Raw genomic sequence first — 18,248 nt, forward strand, 5'->3', positions numbered from 1 at the left:
ACACTTTGACATCAATGACTTATTTTTTCTTAGGAAAAATAATTATGGCTGCAGTAGGTTTTGTACCAATGCATCCAAAGAAACTGGAACCTTAATCCAGCACCTTAGGCAGTGCTGAATTTTAGTTCATGCATCTGGATCATATCGACCAGATATTGAGGAGAAAGGACTTTATTATTATTGATTTTTTTATTAGTGGAGAAAATCACTTTGCCATCTCTGACTGATGTTTTATTAGCAAAATCATAATTGCAGCAGTGGGAATTGATCCCATGCCTCAGCAGAGACTGGAGCTTAATTCCAGCACCTTAGAATGCTTGGCCATGCCACCACATGGACACTTCTGACTGAAAGCTCACTGTTCTGGATCATATAGTTGAGATTATAGGGAAAAAACGTTTTTTTAAATCAATACTTGAAAAAAGTGTCATGTTAAGTGTTTAAAATACAAAAAGTTAAGAAAGTATAAAAAGGTACAAAATTAGCAGACAATATTAATAAGAAAGAATATTTTTTTATTTGATTTGCTGTTTAGTGGAGAAAAACAAATTTGACATCAACGACTGTCGTTTTCTCTTGAAAAGAATTATGGCAACAGTAGGATTTGAACCCACGCCTCCGAAGAGACTGGAGCCTTAATCCAGTGCCTTAGACCGCTCGGCCTTGCTACCACAAGGATAACTTGACTCAGTAGATCATAGTTTATTATTATACATATTATTTTTAAAGTTTGAGAAGACTCTTGATATTATAATAAACTGTTTTAAAATCTAGGGCAGATGATGAACTTTTCAAGTTACCAATATTTTATTTTAGCAGCTTAGTGGCCTTATACCGCTCAGCCATGGTACCCCATGGACACTCTTAGCTCACAGATCTGGGTCATATAGCTCAGATTACAGTAAAAACATTTTTTTTAAATCAATACTTAGAAAGATGTGTCATACCAAAAGTATTTAAAATTATGTACAAAACGTTTTGGAAGGTTAAAAAAAAGTACATAAATTGACATAAAATATTAATGAGAAAGGATTTTTTTAAATATTGATTTGCTGTTTAGCAGAGAAAAACACATTGACATCAATGACTTATTTTTTTCTTAGGAAAAATAATTATGGTGGCAGTAGGTTTTTTACCAATGCCTCCAAAGAAACTGGAACCATAATCTAGCACCTTAGACAGTGCTGAATTTTAGTTCATGCATCTGGATCATATCGACCAGATATTAAGGAGAAAGGACTTTATTATTATTGATTTTCTTATTTAGTGAATAAAATCACTTTGCCATCTCTGACTGATGTTTTATTAGCAAAATCATAATTGCAGCAGTGGGAATTGATCCCATGCCTCAGCAAAACCTGGAGCCTAATTTCAGCACCTTAGAATGCTTGGCCATGCCACCACATGGACACTTCTGACTGAAAGCTCACTGTTCTGGATCATATAGTTGAGATTATAGGAAACAAAATTTTGTTTTAAATCAATACTTGAAAAAAAGTGTCATGTTAAGTGTTTAAAATACAAAAAGTTAAGGAAGTATAAAAAGGTACAAAATTAGCAGACAATATTAATAAGAAATAATTTTTTATATATGATTGGCTGTTTAGTGGAGAAAAACGAATTTGACATCAATGACTGTCGCTTTCTCTTGAAAACAATTATGGCAGCAGTGGGATTTGAACACATGACTCTGAAGAGACTAGAGCCTTAATCCAGCACCTTAGACCGCTCAGCCATGCTACCACATGTCTATCTTTCCTCCGTAGATCATAGTTTATTATTATACATATCATTTTTAAAGTTTGAGAAGACACTTGAAATTTTAAGAAACAGATTTAAAATCTAGGGCAGATGATGAACTGTTCAATTTACCAATATTTTATTTTAGCAGCTTAGTGGCCTTAGACCGCTCGGCCATGGTACCACATGGACACTCTTAGCTCACAGATCTGGGTCATATAGCTCAGATTACAGTAAAAACATTTTTTTTAAATCAATACTTAAAAAGAAGTGTCATATCAAAAGTGTTTAAATTATGTACAAAACATTTTGGAAGGTTAAAAAAGTACATAAATTGACATAAAATATTAATGAGAAAGGATTTTTTTAATTATTGATTTGCTGTTTAGCAGAGAAAAACACTTTGACATCAATGACTTATTTTTTCTTAGGAAAAATAATTATGGCGGCAGTAGGTTTTGTACCAATGCCTCCAAAGAAACTGGAACCTTAATCCAGCACATTAGACAGTGCTGAATTTTAGTTCATTTAGGAATTAGAAATTAGAATTAGAAATTTAGGATCATATCTACCAGATATTGAGGAGAAAGGACTTTATTATTATTGATTTTCTTATTAGTAGAGAAAATCACTTTGCCATCTCTGACTGATGTTTTATTAGCAAAACCATGATTGCAGCAGTGGGAATCGATCCCATGCCTCAGCAGAGACTGGAGCTTAATACCAGCACCTTAGAATGCTTGGCCATGCCACCACATGGACACTTCTGACTGAAAGCTCACTGTTCTGGATCATATAGTTGAGATTATAGGGAAAAAAACGTTTTTTTTAAATCAATACTTGAAAAAAAGTGTCATGTTAAGTGTTTAAAATACAAAAAGTTAAGAAAGTATAAAAAGGTACAAAATTAGCAGACAATATTAATAAGAAAGAATTTTTTTATATTTGATTTGCTGTTTAGTGGAGAAAAACAAATTTGACATCAACGACTGTCGTTTTCTCTTGAAAAGAATTATGGCAACAGTAGGATTTGAACCCACGCCTCCGAAGAGACTGGAGCTTTAATCCAGTGCCTTAGACCGCTCGGCCTTGCTACCACAAGGCTAACTTGACTCAGTAGATCATAGTTTATTATTATACATATTATTTTTAAAGTTTGAGAAGACTCTTGATATTATAATAAACTGTTTTAAAATCTAGGGCAGATGATGAACTTTTCAAGTTACCAATATTTTATTTTAGCAGCTTAGTGGCCTTATACCGCTCAGCCATGCTACCCCATGGACACTCTTAGCTCACAGATCTGGGTCATATAGCTCAGATTACAGTAAAAACATTTTTTTTAAATCAATACTTAGAAAGAAGTGTCATACCAAAAGTATTTAAATTATTAACAAAACGTTTTGGAAGGTTAAAAAAAGTACATAAATTGACATAAAATATTAATGAGAAAGGATTTTTTTAATTATTGATTTGCTGTTTAGCAGAGAAAAACACATTGACATCAATGACTTATTTTTTTCTTAGGAAAAATAATTATGGTGGCAGTAGGTTTTTTACCAATGCCTCCAAAGAAACTGGAACCATAATCTAGCACCTTAGACAGTGCTGAATTTTAGTTCATGCATCTGGATCATATCGACCAGATATTGAGGAGAAAGGACTTTATTATTATTGATTTTCTTATTTAGTGAATAAAATCACTTTGCCATCTCTGACTGATGTTTTATTAGCAAAATCATAATTGCAGCAGTGGGAATTGATCCCATGCCTCAGCAAAACCTGGAGCCTAATTTCAGCACCTTAGAATGCTTGGCCATGCCACCACATGGACACTTCTGACTGAAAGCTCACTGTTCTGGATCATATAGTTGAGATTATAGGGAAAAAAATTGTTTTAAATCAATACTTGAAAAAAAGTGTCATGTTAAGTGTTTAAAATACAAAAAGTTAAGGAAGTATAAAAAGGTACAAAATTAGCAGACAATATTAAAAAGAAATAATTTTTTATATTTGATTTGCTGTTTAAGTGGAGAAAAATGAAATTTGACATCAATGACTGTCGTTTTCTCTTGAAAAGAATTATGGCAGCAATGGGATTTGAACACACGCCTCTGAAGAGACTGGAGCCTTAATCCAGTGCCTTAGACTGCTCAGCCTTGCTACCACATGCCTAACTTGACTCCGTAGATCATAGTTTATTATTATACATATTATTTTTAAAGTTTGAGAAGACTCTTGAAATTTTAATAAACTGTTTTAAAATCTAGGGCAGATGATAAACATTTCAATTTACCAATATTTTATTAAAGCAGCTTAGTGGCCTTAGACCGTTCGGCCATAGTACCACATGGACACACTTAGCTCACAGATCTGGGTCATATAGCTCAGATTACAGTAAAAACATTTTTTTAAATCAATACTTAAAAAGAAGAGTCATACCAAAAGTGTTTAAATTATGTACAAAACGTTTTGGAAGGTTAAAAAAAGTACATAAATTAACATAAATTATTAATGAGAAAGGATTTTTTTAATTATTGATTTGCTGTTTAGCAGAGAAAAACACTTTGACGTCAATGACTTATTTTTTCTTAGGAAAAATAATTATGGCGGCAGTAGGTTTTGTACCAATGTCTCCAAAGAAACTGGAACCTTAATCCAGCACCTTAGACAGTGCTGAATTTTAGCTCATGCATCTGGACCATATCGACCAGATATTGAGGAGAAAGGACTTTATTATTATTGATTTTCTTATTAGTGGAGAAAATCACTTTGCCATCTCTGACTGATGTTTTATTAGCGAAATCATAATTGCAGCAGTGGGAATCGATCCCATGCCTCAGCAGAGACTGGAGCCTAAGTCCAGCACCTTAGAATGCTTGGCCATGTCACCACATGGACACTTCTGACTGAAAGCTCACTGTTCTGGATCAAATAGTTGAGATTATAGGAAAAAAATTGTTTTAAAACAATACTTGAAAAAAAGTGTCATGTTAAGTGTTAAAATACAAAAAGTTAAGGAAGTATAAAAAGGTACAAAATTAGCAGACAATATTAATAAGAAATCATTTTTTATATTTGATTTGCTGTTTAGTGGAGAAAAACGAATTTGACATCAATGACTGTCGTTTTCTCTTGAAAAGAATTATGGCAGCAGTGGGATTTGAACCCACGCCTCCAAAGAGACTGGAGATTTAATCCAGCGTATTAGACCGCTCGGCCATGCTACCACATGTATAATTTGACTCTGTAGATCATAGTTTATTATTATACATATTATTTTTAAAGTTTGAGAAGACTCTTGAAATTATAATAAACTGTTTTAAAATCTAGGGCAGATGATTAACTTTTCAACTTACCAATATTTTATTTTAGCATCTTAGTGGCCTTAGACCGCTCGGCCATGGTACTCCATGGACACTCTTAGCTCACAGATCTGGGTCATAAAGCTCAGATTACAGTAAAAACATTTTTTTAAATCAATACTTAAAAAGAAGTGTTTTACCAAAAGTTTTTAAATTATGTACAAAACGTTTTGGAAGGTTAAAAAAAGTACATAAATTAACATAAATTATTAATGAGAAAGGATTTTTTTAATTATTGATTTACTGTTTAGCAGAGAAAAACACTTTGACGTCAATGACTTATTTTTTCTTAGGAAAAATAATTATGGCGGCAGTAGGTTTTGTACCAATGTCTCCAAAGAAACTGGAACCTTAATCCAGCACCTTAGACAGTGCTGAATTTTAGCTCATGCATCTGGACCATATCGACCAGATATTGAGGAGAAAGGACTTTATTATTATTGATTTTCTTAAAAGTGGAGAAAATCACTTTGCCATCTCTGACTCATGTTTTATTAGCAAAACCATGATTGCAGCAGTGGGAATCAATTCCATGCCTCAGCAGAGACTGGAGCCTAAGTCTAGCACCCCAGATTGCTTGGCCATGCCACCACATGGACACTTCTGACTGAAAGCTCACTTTTCTGGATCATATAGTTGAGATTATAGAAAAAAAAATTGTTTTAAATCAATACTTGAAAAAAAGTGTCATGTCATGTCTTTAAAATACAAAAAGTTAAGGAAGTGTAAAAAGGTACAAAATTAGCAGACAATATTAATAAGAAAGAATTTTGTATTATTGAATTACTGTTTAGTGGAGAAAAACGACTATGACATCAATGACTGTCGTTTTCTCTTAAAAGAATTATTGCAGCAATGGGATTTGAACCAACGCCTCCGAAGAGACTAGTGCCTTAATCCAGCGCCTTAGACCGCTCAGCCATGCTACCACATGTCTAACTTGACTCCGTAGATTATAGTTTATTATTATACATATCATATTTAAAGTTTGAGAAGACTTGAAATTATAAGAAACTGTTTTAAAATCTAAGGCAGATGATGAACTGTTCAACTTACCATTATTTTATTCTAGCAGTTTAGTGGCCTTAGACCGCTCGGCCATGGTACCACATAGACACTCTTAGCTCACAGATCTGGGTCATATAGCTCAGATTACAGTAAAAACATTTTTTTTAAATCAATACTTAAAAAGAAGTGTCATACCAAAAGTGTTTAAATTATGTACAAAACGTTTTGGAAGGTTAAAAAAGTTCATTAATTGACATAAAATATTAATGAGTAAGGATTTTTTTATTTATTGATTTGCTGTTTAGCAGAGAAAAACACTTTGACATCAATGACTTATTTTTTCTTAGGAAAAATAATTATGGCGGCAGTAGGTTTTGTACCAATGCATCCAAAGAAACTGGAACCTTAATCCAGCACCTTAGACAGTGCTGAATTTTAGTTCATGCATCTGGATCATATCGACCAGATATTGAGGAGAAAGGACTTTATTATTATTGATTTTTTTATTAGTGGGGAAAATCACTTTGCCATCTCTGACTGATGTTTTATTAGCAAAATCATAATTGCAGCAGTGGGAATCGATCCCATGCCTCAGCAGAGACTGGAGCTTAATTCCAGCACTTTAGAATGCTTGGCCATGCCACCACATGGACACCTCTGACTGAAAGCTCACTGTTCTGGATCATATAGTTGAGATTATAGGGAAAAAAACGTTGTTTTAAAACAATACTTGAAAAAAAGTGTCATGTTAAGTGTTTAAAATACAAAAAGTTAAGAAATTATAAAAAGGTACAAAATTAGCAGACAATATTAATAAGAAATATTTTTTTTACATTTGATTTGCTGTTTAGTGGAGAAAAACAAATTTGACATCAACGACTGTCGTTTTCTCTTGAAAAGAATTATGGGAGCAGTAGGATTTGAACCCACGACTCTGAAGAGACTGGAGCCTTAATCCAGCGCTTTAGACCACTCGGCCATGCTACCACATGTCTAACTTGACTCCGTAGATCATAGTTTATTATTATACATATTATTTTTAAAGTTTGAGAAGACTTTTGAAATTATAATAAACTGTTTTAAAATCTAGGGCAGATGATGAACTTTTCAACTTACCAATATTTTATTTTAGCATCTTAGTGGCCTTAGACCGCTCGGCCATGGTACTCCATGGACACTCTTAGCTCACAGATCTGGGTCATACAGCTCAGATTACAGTAAAAACATTTTTTTAAATCAATACTTAAAAAGAAGTGTCATACCAAAAGTGTTTAAATTATGTACAAAACGTTTTGGAAGGTTAAAAAAAGTACATAAATTGACATAAAATATTAATGAGATAGGATTTTTTTAATTATTGATTTGCTGTTTAGCAGAGAAAAACACTTTGACATCAATGACTTCTTTTTTCTTAGGAAAAGTAATTATGGCCACAGTAGGTTTTGAATCAATGCCTCCTAAGAAACTGGAACCTTAATCCAGCACCTTAGACACTGCTGAATTTTAGCTCATGCATCTGCATCATATCAACTAGATATTGAGGAGAAAGGACTTTATTATTATTGATTTTCTTATTAGTGGAGAAAATCACTTTGCCATCTCTGACTGCTGACTGAAAGCTCACAGTTCTGGATCATATAGTTGAGATTACAAGAAAAAAATTGTTGTTTTAAATCAATACTTGAAAAAAGTGTCATGTTAAGTGTTTAAAATACAAAAAGTTGAGTAAGTATAAAAAGGTACAAAATTAGCAGACAATATTAATAAGAAATCATTTTTTATTTTGGTTTTGCTGTTTAGTGGAGAAAAACGACTTTGACATCAATGACTGTTGTTTTCTCTTGAAAATAATTATGGCAGCAATGGGATTTGAACCCACACCTCCGAAGAGACTGAAGCTTTAATCCAGTGCTTTAGACCGCTCTGCCATGCTACCACATTTCTAACTTGTCTCTGTAACTCATAGTTTATTATTATACATATTATTTTTAAAGTTTGAGAAGACTCTTGAAATAATAATAAACTGTATTAAAATCTAGGGCAGATGATGAACTTTTCAACCTACCAATATTTTATTTTAGCAGCTTAGTGGCCTTAGACCGCTCGGCCATGGTACCACATGTACACTCTTAGCTCTCAGATCTGGGTCATATAGCTCAGATTACAGTAAAAACATTTTTTTAAATCAATACTTCAAAAGAAGTGTCATACCAAAAGTGTTTAAATTATGTACAAAATGTTTTGGATGGTTAAAAAAGTACATAAATTGACATAAAATATTAATGAGTAAGGATTTTTTTTATTATTGATTTGCTGTTTAGTAGAGAAAAACACTTTGACATCAATGACATATTTTTTCTTAGGAAAAATAATTATGGTGGCAGTAGGTTTTGAAACAATGCCCCCAAAGAAACTGGAACCTTAATCTAGCACCATAGACACTGCTGAATTTTAGCTCATGCATCTAGATCATATCGACCAGATATTGAGGAGAAAGGACTTTATTATTATTGATTTTCTTATTAGTGGAGAAAATCACTTTGCCATCTCTGACTGATATTTTAAAAGCAAAATCATTATTGCAGCAGTGGGAATCAATAACATGCCTCAGGAAATAATGAAGCCTGAGTCCAGCACCTCAGAATGCTTGGCCATGCCACCACATGGACACTTCTGACTGAAAGCTCACAGTTCTAGATCATATAGTTGAGAGTACAGGGAAAAAATGTTGTTTTAAATCAATACTTGAAAATAGTGTCATGTTAAGTGTTTAAAATACAAAAAGTTAAGGAAGTATAAAAAGGTACAAAATTAGAAGACAATATTAATAAGAAGTATTTTTTTATTATTAATCTGCTGTTTAGAGGAGAAAAAAGACTTTGACATCGATTACTGTCATTTTCTCTTGAAAATAGTTAGAGCAGCAATGGGATTTGAACCCACACCTCCAAAGAGACTGAAGCATTAATTCAGTGCTTTAGACCGCTCTGCCATGCTACCACATGTTTAACTTGTCTCTGTAACTCATAGTTTATTATTATACATATTATTTTAAAAGTTTGAGAAGACTTGAAATTATAATAAACTGTTTTAAAATCTAGGGCAGATGATGAACTTTTAAACCTACCAATATTTTATTTTAGCAGCTTAGTGGCCTTAGACCGCTCGGCCATGTTACCACATGGACACTCTTAGCTCACAGATCTGGGTCATATAGCTCAGATTACAGTTAAAAAAAATTTTTTAAATCAATACTTAAAAAGAAGTGTCATACCAAAAGTTTTTAAATTATGTACAAAACGTTTTGGAAGGTTAAAAAAGTACATAAATTGACATAAAATATTAATGAGTAAGAATTTTTTTATTATTGATTTGCTGTTTAGTAGAGAAAAACACTTTGACATCAATGACATATTTTTTCTTAGGAAAAATAATTATGGTGGCAGTAGGTTTTGAAACAATGCCTCCAAAGAAACAGGAACCTTAATCCAGCACCATAGACACTGCTGAATTTTAGCTCATGCATCTGGATCATATCGACCAGATATTGAGGAGAAAGGACTTTATTATTGATTTTCTTATTAGTGAAGAAAATCACTTTGCCATCTCTGACTGATGTTTTATTAGCAAAATCATAATTGCAGCAGTGGGAATTGATCCCATGCCTCAGGAGAGACTGGAGCCTAAGTCCAACATCTTAGAATGCTTGGCCATGTCACCACATGGACACTTCTGACTGAAAGCTCACAGTTCTGGATCATATAGTTGAGATTACAAGAAAAAAAATTGTTGATTTAAATCAATACTTGAAAAAAGTGTCATGTTAAGTGTTTAAAATACAAAAAGGGAAGGATGTATAAAAATGTACAAAAATTAGCAGACAATATTAATAAGAAAGATTTTTTATTTTGGATTTGCTGTTTAGTGGAGAAAAACAACTTTGACATCAATGACTGTCGTTTTCTCTTGAAAATAATTATGGCGGCAGCAGGATTTGAACCAATGCCTCCAAAGAAACTGAAACCTTAATCCAGCACCTTAGACACTGCTGAATTTTAGCTCATGCATCTGGATCATATCGACCAGATATTGAGGAGAAAGGACTTTATTATTATTGATTTTCTTATTAGTGGAGAAAATCACTTTGCCATCTCTGACTGATATTTTAAAAGCAAAATCATTATTGCAGCAGTGGGAATCAATTCCATGCCTCAGGAAATAATGAAGCCTAAGTCCAGCACCTCAGAATGCTTGCCCATGCCACCACATGGACACTTCTGACTGAAAGCTCACAGTTCTGGATCATATAGTTGAGAGTACAGGGAAAATAATTGTTGTTTTAAATCAATACTTGAAAAAAGTGTCATGTTAAGTGTTTAAAATACAAAAAGTTAAGGAAGTATAAAAAGGTACAAAATTAGCAGACAATATTAATAAGAATTTTTTTTTTTTTTTTGGATATGCTGTTTAGTGGAGAAAAACGACTTTGACATCAATGACTGTCGTTTCCTCTTGAAAATAGTTATAGCAGCAATGGGATTTGAACCCACACCTCCAAAGAGACTGAAGCTTTAATCCAGTGCTTTAGACCGCTCTGCCATGCTACTGTACCACATGTTTAACTTGGCTCTGTAACTCATAGTTTATTATTATACATATTATTTTAAAAGTTTGAGAAGACTCTTGAAATTATAATAAACTGTTTTAAAATCTAGGACAGATGATGAACTTTTCAACCTACCAATATTTTATTTTAGCAGCTTAGTGGCCTTAGACCGCTCGGCCATGTTACCACATGGACACTCTTAGCTCACAGATCTGGGTCATATAGCTCAGATTACAGAAAAAAAATTTTTTTTTTAAATCAATACTTAAAAAGAAGGGTCATACCAAAAGTTTTTAAATTATGTACAAAACGTTTTGGAAGGTTAAAAAAGTACATAAATTGACATAAAATATTAATGAGTAAGGATTTTTTTTTATTATTGATTTGCTGTTTAGTAGAGAAAAACACTTTGACATCAATGACATATTTTTTCTTAGGAAAAATAATTATGGTGGCAGTAGGTTTTGAAACAATGCCTCCAAAGAAACTGGAACCTTAATCCAGCATCATAGACACTGCTGAATTTTAGCTCATGCATCTGGATCATATCGACCAGATATTGAGGAGAAAGTACTTTATTATTATTGATTTTCTTATTAGTGGAGAAAATCACTTTGCCATCTCTGACTGATGTTTTATTAGCAAAATCATTATTGCAGCAGTGGGAATCAATCCCATGCCTCAGGATAGAATGAAGCCTAAGTCCAGCACCTTAGAATGCTTGGCCATGCCACCATATGAACACTTCTGACTGAAAGCTCACAGTTCTGGATCATATAGTTAAGATTACAGGAAAAAAATTGTTGTTTTAAATTAATACTTGAAAAAAGTGTCATGTTAAGTGTTTAAAATACAAAAAGTTAAGGATGTATAAAAAGGTACAAAATTAGCAGACAATATTATTAAGAAGTATTTTATTATTATTGATCTGCTGTTTAGAGGAGAAAAACGACTTTGACATCGAATACTGTCGTTTTCTCTTGAAAATAATTATGGCAGCACTGGGATTTGAACCTACGCCTCCGAAGAGACTGTGGCCTTAATCCAGCACCTTAGACCGATCAACCATGCTACCACATGTCTAACTTGTCTCTGTAGCTCATATTTTATTATTATACACATTATTTTTAAAGTTTGAGAAGACTCTTGAAATTATAATAAACTGTTTTAAAATCTAGGGCAGATGATGAACTTTTCAACCTACCAATATTTTATTTTAGCAGCTTAGTGGCCTTAGACCGCTCAGCCATGGTACCACAAGGACACTCTTAGCTCACAGATCTGGGTCATATAGCACAGATTACAGTAAAAACATTTTGTTAAATCAATACTTAAAAAGAAGGGTCATACCAAAAGTGTTTATAAATTATGTACAAAACGTTTTGGAAAGTTAAAAAAGTTAATAAATTGACATAAAATATTAATGAGAAAGGATTTTTTTTATTATTGATTTGCTGTTTAGTAGAGAAAAACACTTTGACATCAATGACTTATTTTTTCTTAGGAAAAATAATTATGGCGGCAGTAGGTTTTGAACCAATGCCTCCAAAGAAACTGGAACCTTAATCCAGCACCTTAGACACTGCTGAATTTTAGCTCATGCATCTGGATCATATCGACCAGATATTGAGGAGAAAGGACTTTATTGTTATTGATTTTATTATTAGTGGAGAAAATCACTTTGCCATCTCTGACTGATGTTTTATTAGCAAAATCATTATTGCAGCAGCGTGAATTGATCACATGACTCAAAAGAGACTGGAGCCTAAGCCCAGCACCTTAGAATGCTTGACCATGTCACCACATGGACACTTCTGACTGAAAGCTCACAGTTCTGGATCATATAGTTGAGATTACAAGAAAAAAAATTGTTGATTTAAATCAATACTTGAAAAAAGTGTCATGTTAAGTGTTTAAAATACAAAAAGTTAAGGATGTATAAAAATGTACAAAAATTAGCAGACAATATTAATAAGAAAGATTTTTTATTTTGGATTTGCTGTTTAGTGGAGAAAAACGACTATGACATCAATGACTGTCGTTTTCTCTTGAAAATAATTATGGCGGCAGCAGGATTTGAACCAATGCCTCCAAAGAAACTGAAACCTTAATCCAGCACCTTAGACACTGCTGAATTTTAGCTCATGCATCTGGATCATATCGACCAGATATTGAGGAGAAATGACTTTATTATTATTGATTTTCTTATTAGTGGAGAAAATCACTTTGCCATCTCTGACTGATATTTTAAAAGCAAAATCATTATTGCAGCAGTGGGAATCAATTCCATGCCTCAGGAAATAATGAAGCCTAAGTCCAGCCCCTCAGAATGCTTGCCCATGCCACCACATGGACACTTCTGACTGAAAGCTCACAGTTCTGGATCATATAGTTGAGAGTACAGGGGAAAAAATTGTTGTTTTAAATCAATACTTGAAAAAAGTGTCATGTTAAGTGTTTAAAATACAAAAAGTTAAGGAAGTATAAAAAGGTACAAAATTAGCAGACAATATTAATAAGAATTTTTTTTTTTTGGATATGCTGTTTAGTGGAGAAAAACGACTTTGACATCAATGACTGTCGTTTCCTCTTGAAAATAGTTATAGCACCAATGGGATTTGAACCCACACCTCCAAAGAGACTGAAGCTTTAATCCAGTGCTTTAGACCGCTCTGCCATGCTACCACATGTTTAACTTGGCTCTGTAACTCATAGTTTATTATTATACATATTATTTTAAAAGTTTGAGAAGACTCTTGAAATTATAATAAACTGTTTTAAAATCTAGGGCAGATGATGAACTTTTCAACCTACCAATATTTTATTTTAGCAGCTTAGTGGCCTTAGACCGCTCGGCCATGTTACCACATGGACACTCTTAGCTCACAGATCTGGGTCATATAGCTCAGATTACAGAAAAAAACATTTTTTTTAAATCAATACTTAAAAAGAAGGGTCATACCAAAAGTTTTTAAATTATGTACAAAACGTTTTGGAAGGTTAAAAAAGTACATAAATTGACATAAAATATTATTGAGTAAGGATTTTTTTTTATTATTGATTTGCTGTTTAGTAGAGAAAAACACTTTGACATCAATGACATATTTTTTCTTAGGAAAAATAATTATGGTGGCAGTAGGTTTTGAAACAATGCCTCCAAAGAAACTGGAACCTTAATCCAGCATCATAGACACTGCTGAATTTTAGCTCATGCATCTGGATCATATCGACCAGATATTGAGGAGAAAGGACTTCATTATTATTGATTTTCTTATTAGTGGAGAAAATCACTTTGCCATCTCTGACTGATGTTTTATTAGCAAAATCATTATTGCAGCAGTGGGAATCAATCCCATGCCTCAGGATAGAATGAAGCCTAAATCCAGCACCTTAGAATGCTTGGCCATGCCACCATATGAACACTTCTGACTGAAAGCTCACAGTTCTGGATCATATAGTTAAGATTACAGGAAAAAAATTGTTGTTTTAAATTAATACTTGAAAAAAGTGTCATGTTAAGTGTTTAAAATACAAAAAGTGAAGGATGTATAAAAAGGTACAAAATTAGCAGACAATATTATTAAGAAGTATTTTATTATTATTGATCTGCTGTTTAGAGGAGAAAAACGACTTTGACATCGAATACTGTCGTTTTCTCTTGAAAATAATTATGGCAGCACTGGGATTTGAACCTACGCCTCCGAAGAGACTGGGGCCTTAATCCAGCACCTTAGACCGATCAACCATGCTACCACATGTCTAACTTGTCTCTGTAGCTCATATTTTATTATTATACACATTATTTTTAAAGTTTGAGAAGACTCTTGAAATTAAAATAAACTTTTTTAAAATCTAGGGCAGATGATGAACTTTTCAACCTACCAATATTTTATTTTAGCAGCTTAGTGGCCTTAGACCGCTCAGCCATGGTATCACATGGACACTCTTAGCTCACAGATCTGGGTCATATAGCACAGATTACAGTAAAAACATTATTGTTAAAACAATACTTAAAAAGAAGTGTCATACCAAAAGTGTTTATAAATTATGTACAAAACGTTTTGGAAGGTTAAAAAAGTACATAAATTGACATAAAATATTAATGAGTAAGGATTTTTTTTTATTATTGATTTGCTGTTTAGTAGAGAAAAACACTTTGACATCAATGACATATTTTTTCTTAGGAAAAATAATTATGGTGGCAGTAGGTTTTGAAACAATGCCTCCAAAGAAACTGGAACCTTAATCCAGCACCTTAGACACTGCTGAATTTTAGCTCATGCATCTGGATCATATCGACCAGATATTGAGGAGAAAGGACTTTATTATTATTGATTTTCTTATTAGTGGAGAAAATCACTTTGCCATCTCTGACTGATGTTTTATTAGCAAAATCATTATTGCAGCAGTGGGAATCGATCACATGACTCAAAAGAGACTGGAGCCTAAGCGCTGCACCTTAGAATGCTTGACCATGTCACCACATGGACACTTCTGACTGAAAGCTCACAGTTCTGGATCATATAGTTGAGAGTACAGGGGAAAAAATTGTTGTTTTAAATCAATACTTGAAAATTAGCAGACAATATTAATAAGAATTTTTTTTTTTTGGATATGCTGTTTAGTGGAGAAAAACGACTTTGACATCAATGACTGTCGTTTCCTCTTGAAAATAGTTATAGCAGCAATGGGATTTGAACCAACACCTCCAAAGAGACTGAAGCTTTAATCCAGTGCTTTAGACCGCTCTGCCATGCTACCACATGTTTAACTTGGCTCTGTAACTCATAGTTTATTATTATACATATTATTTTAAAAGTTTGAGAAGACTCTTGAAATTATAATAAACTGTTTTAAAATCTAGGGCAGATGATGAACTTTTCAACCAACCAATATTTTATTTTAGCAGCTTAGTGGCCTTAGACCGCTCAGCCATGGTACCACAAGGACACTCTTAGCTCAGAGATCTGGGTCATATAGCTCAGATTACAGTAAAAACATTTTGTTAAATCAATACTTAAAAAGAAGTGTCATACCAAAAGTGTTTAAATTATGTACAAAACGTTTTGGAAGGTTAAAAAAGTTCATTAATTGACATAAAATATTAATGAGTAAGGATTTTTTTATTTATTGATTTGCTGTTTAGCAGAGAAAAACACTTTGACATCAATGACTTATTTTTTCTTAGGAAAAATAATTATGGCGGCAGTAGGTTTTGTACCAATGCATCCAAAGAAACTGGAACCTTAATCCAGCACCTTAGACAGTGCTGAATTTTAGTTCATGCATCTGGATCATATCGACCAGATATTGAGGAGAAAGGACTTTATTATTATTGATTTTTTTATTAGTGGGGAAAATCACTTTGCCATCTCTGACTGATGTTTTATTAGCAAAATCATAATTGCAGCAGTGGGAATCGATCCCATGCCTCAGCAGAGACTGGAGCTTAATTCCAGCACTTTAGAATGCTTGGCCATGCCACCACATGGACACCTCTGACTGAAAGCTCACTGTTCTGGATCATATAGTTGAGATTATAGGGAAAAAAACGTTGTTTTAAATCAATACTTGAAAAAAAGTGTCATGTTAAGTGTTTAAAATACAAAAAGTTAAGAAATTATAAAAAGGTACAAAATTAGCAGACAATATTAATAAGAAATATTTTTTTTACATTTGATTTGCTGTTTAGTGGAGAAAAACAAATTTGACATCAACGACTGTCGTTTTCTCTTGAAAAGAATTATGGGAGCAGTAGGATTTGAACCCACGACTCTGAAGAGACTGAAGCCTTAATCCAGCGCTTTAGACCACTCGGCCATGCTACCACATGTCTAACTTGACTCCGTAGATCATAGTTTATTATTATACATATTATTTTTAAAGTTTGAGAAGACTTTTGAAATTATAATAAACTGTTTTAAAATCTAGGGCAGATGATGAACTTTTCAACTTACCAATATTTTATTTTAGCATCTTAGTGGCCTTAGACCGCTCGGCCATGGTACTCCATGGACACTCTTAGCTCACAGATCTGGGTCATACAGCTCAGATTACAGTAAAAACATTTTTTTAAATCAATACTTAAAAAGAAGTGTCATACCAAAAGTGTTTAAATTATGTACAAAACGTTTTGGAAGGTTAAAAAAAGTACATAAATTGACATAAAATATTAATGAGATAGGATTTTTTTAATTATTGATTTGCTGTTTAGCAGAGAAAAACACTTTGACATCAATGACTTCTTTTTTCTTAGGAAAAGTAATTATGGCCACAGTAGGTTTTGAATCAATGCCTCCTAAGAAACTGGAACCTTAATCCAGCACCTTAGACACTGCTGAATTTTAGCTCATGCATCTGCATCATATCAACTAGATATTGAGGAGAAAGGACTTTATTATTATTGATTTTCTTATTAGTGGAGAAAATCACTTTGCCATCTCTGACTGCTGACTGAAAGCTCACAGTTCTGGATCATATAGTTGAGATTACAAGAAAAAAATTGTTGTTTTAAATCAATACTTGAAAAAAGTGTCATGTTAAGTGTTTAAAATACAAAAAGTTGAGTAAGTATAAAAAGGTACAAAATTAGCAGACAATATTAATAAGAAATCATTTTTTATTTTGGTTTTGCTGTTTAGTGGAGAAAAACGACTTTGACATCAATGACTGTTGTTTTCTCTTGAAAATAATTATGGCAGCAATGGGATTTGAACCCACACCTCCGAAGAGACTGAAGCTTTAATCCAGTGCTTTAGACCGCTCTGCCATGCTACCACATTTCTAACTTGTCTCTGTAACTCATAGTTTATTATTATACATATTATTTTTAAAGTTTGAGAAGACTCTTGAAATAATAATAAACTGTATTAAAATCTAGGGCAGATGATGAACTTTTCAACCTACCAATATTTTATTTTAGCAGCTTAGTGGCCTTAGACCGCTCGGCCATGGTACCACATGTACACTCTTAGCTCTCAGATCTGGGTCATATAGCTCAGATTACAGTAAAAACATTTTTTTAAATCAATACTTCAAAAGAAGTGTCATACCAAAAGTGTTTAAATTATGTACAAAATGTTTTGGATGGTTAAAAAAGTACATAAATTGACATAAAATATTAATGAGTAAGGATTTTTTTTATTATTGATTTGCTGTTTAGTAGAGAAAAACACTTTGACATCAATGACATATTTTTTCTTAGGAAAAATAATTATGGTGGCAGTAGGTTTTGAAACAATGCCCCCAAAGAAACTGGAACCTTAATCTAGCACCATAGACACTGCTGAATTTTAGCTCATGCATCTAGATCATATCGACCAGATATTGAGGAGAAAGGACTTTATTATTATTGATTTTCTTATTAGTGGAGAAAATCACTTTGCCATCTCTGACTGATATTTTAAAAGCAAAATCATTATTGCAGCAGTGGGAATCAATAACATGCCTCAGGAAATAATGAAGCCTGAGTCCAGCACCTCAGAATGCTTGGCCATGCCACCACATGGACACTTCTGACTGAAAGCTCA

At 33.0% G+C, this 18,248-nt stretch overlaps 3 non-coding genes across 3 annotated transcripts; all 3 read right to left on the bottom strand.

The window, feature by feature from the left end:
- Window positions 1-589: 589 nt before the first annotated feature.
- On the bottom strand, window positions 590-671 carry TRNAL-AAG (transfer RNA leucine (anticodon AAG)). Its single transcript has one exon. It is a non-coding gene; the product is annotated as a tRNA-Leu (tRNA).
- A 2,084-nt stretch (window positions 672-2,755) lies between these two features.
- On the bottom strand, window positions 2,756-2,837 carry TRNAF-AAA (transfer RNA phenylalanine (anticodon AAA)). Its single transcript has one exon. It is a non-coding gene; the product is annotated as a tRNA-Phe (tRNA).
- A 2,051-nt stretch (window positions 2,838-4,888) lies between these two features.
- TRNAF-AAA (transfer RNA phenylalanine (anticodon AAA)) lies at window positions 4,889-4,970 on the bottom strand. Its single transcript has one exon. It is a non-coding gene; the product is annotated as a tRNA-Phe (tRNA).
- Between the last annotated feature and the right edge of the window lie 13,278 nt (window positions 4,971-18,248).

The sequence above is a fragment of the Pseudophryne corroboree genome, chromosome 3 (genome assembly GCF_028390025.1).
Source record: "Pseudophryne corroboree isolate aPseCor3 chromosome 3, aPseCor3.hap2, whole genome shotgun sequence".
NCBI lineage: Eukaryota > Metazoa > Chordata > Amphibia > Anura > Myobatrachidae > Pseudophryne > Pseudophryne corroboree.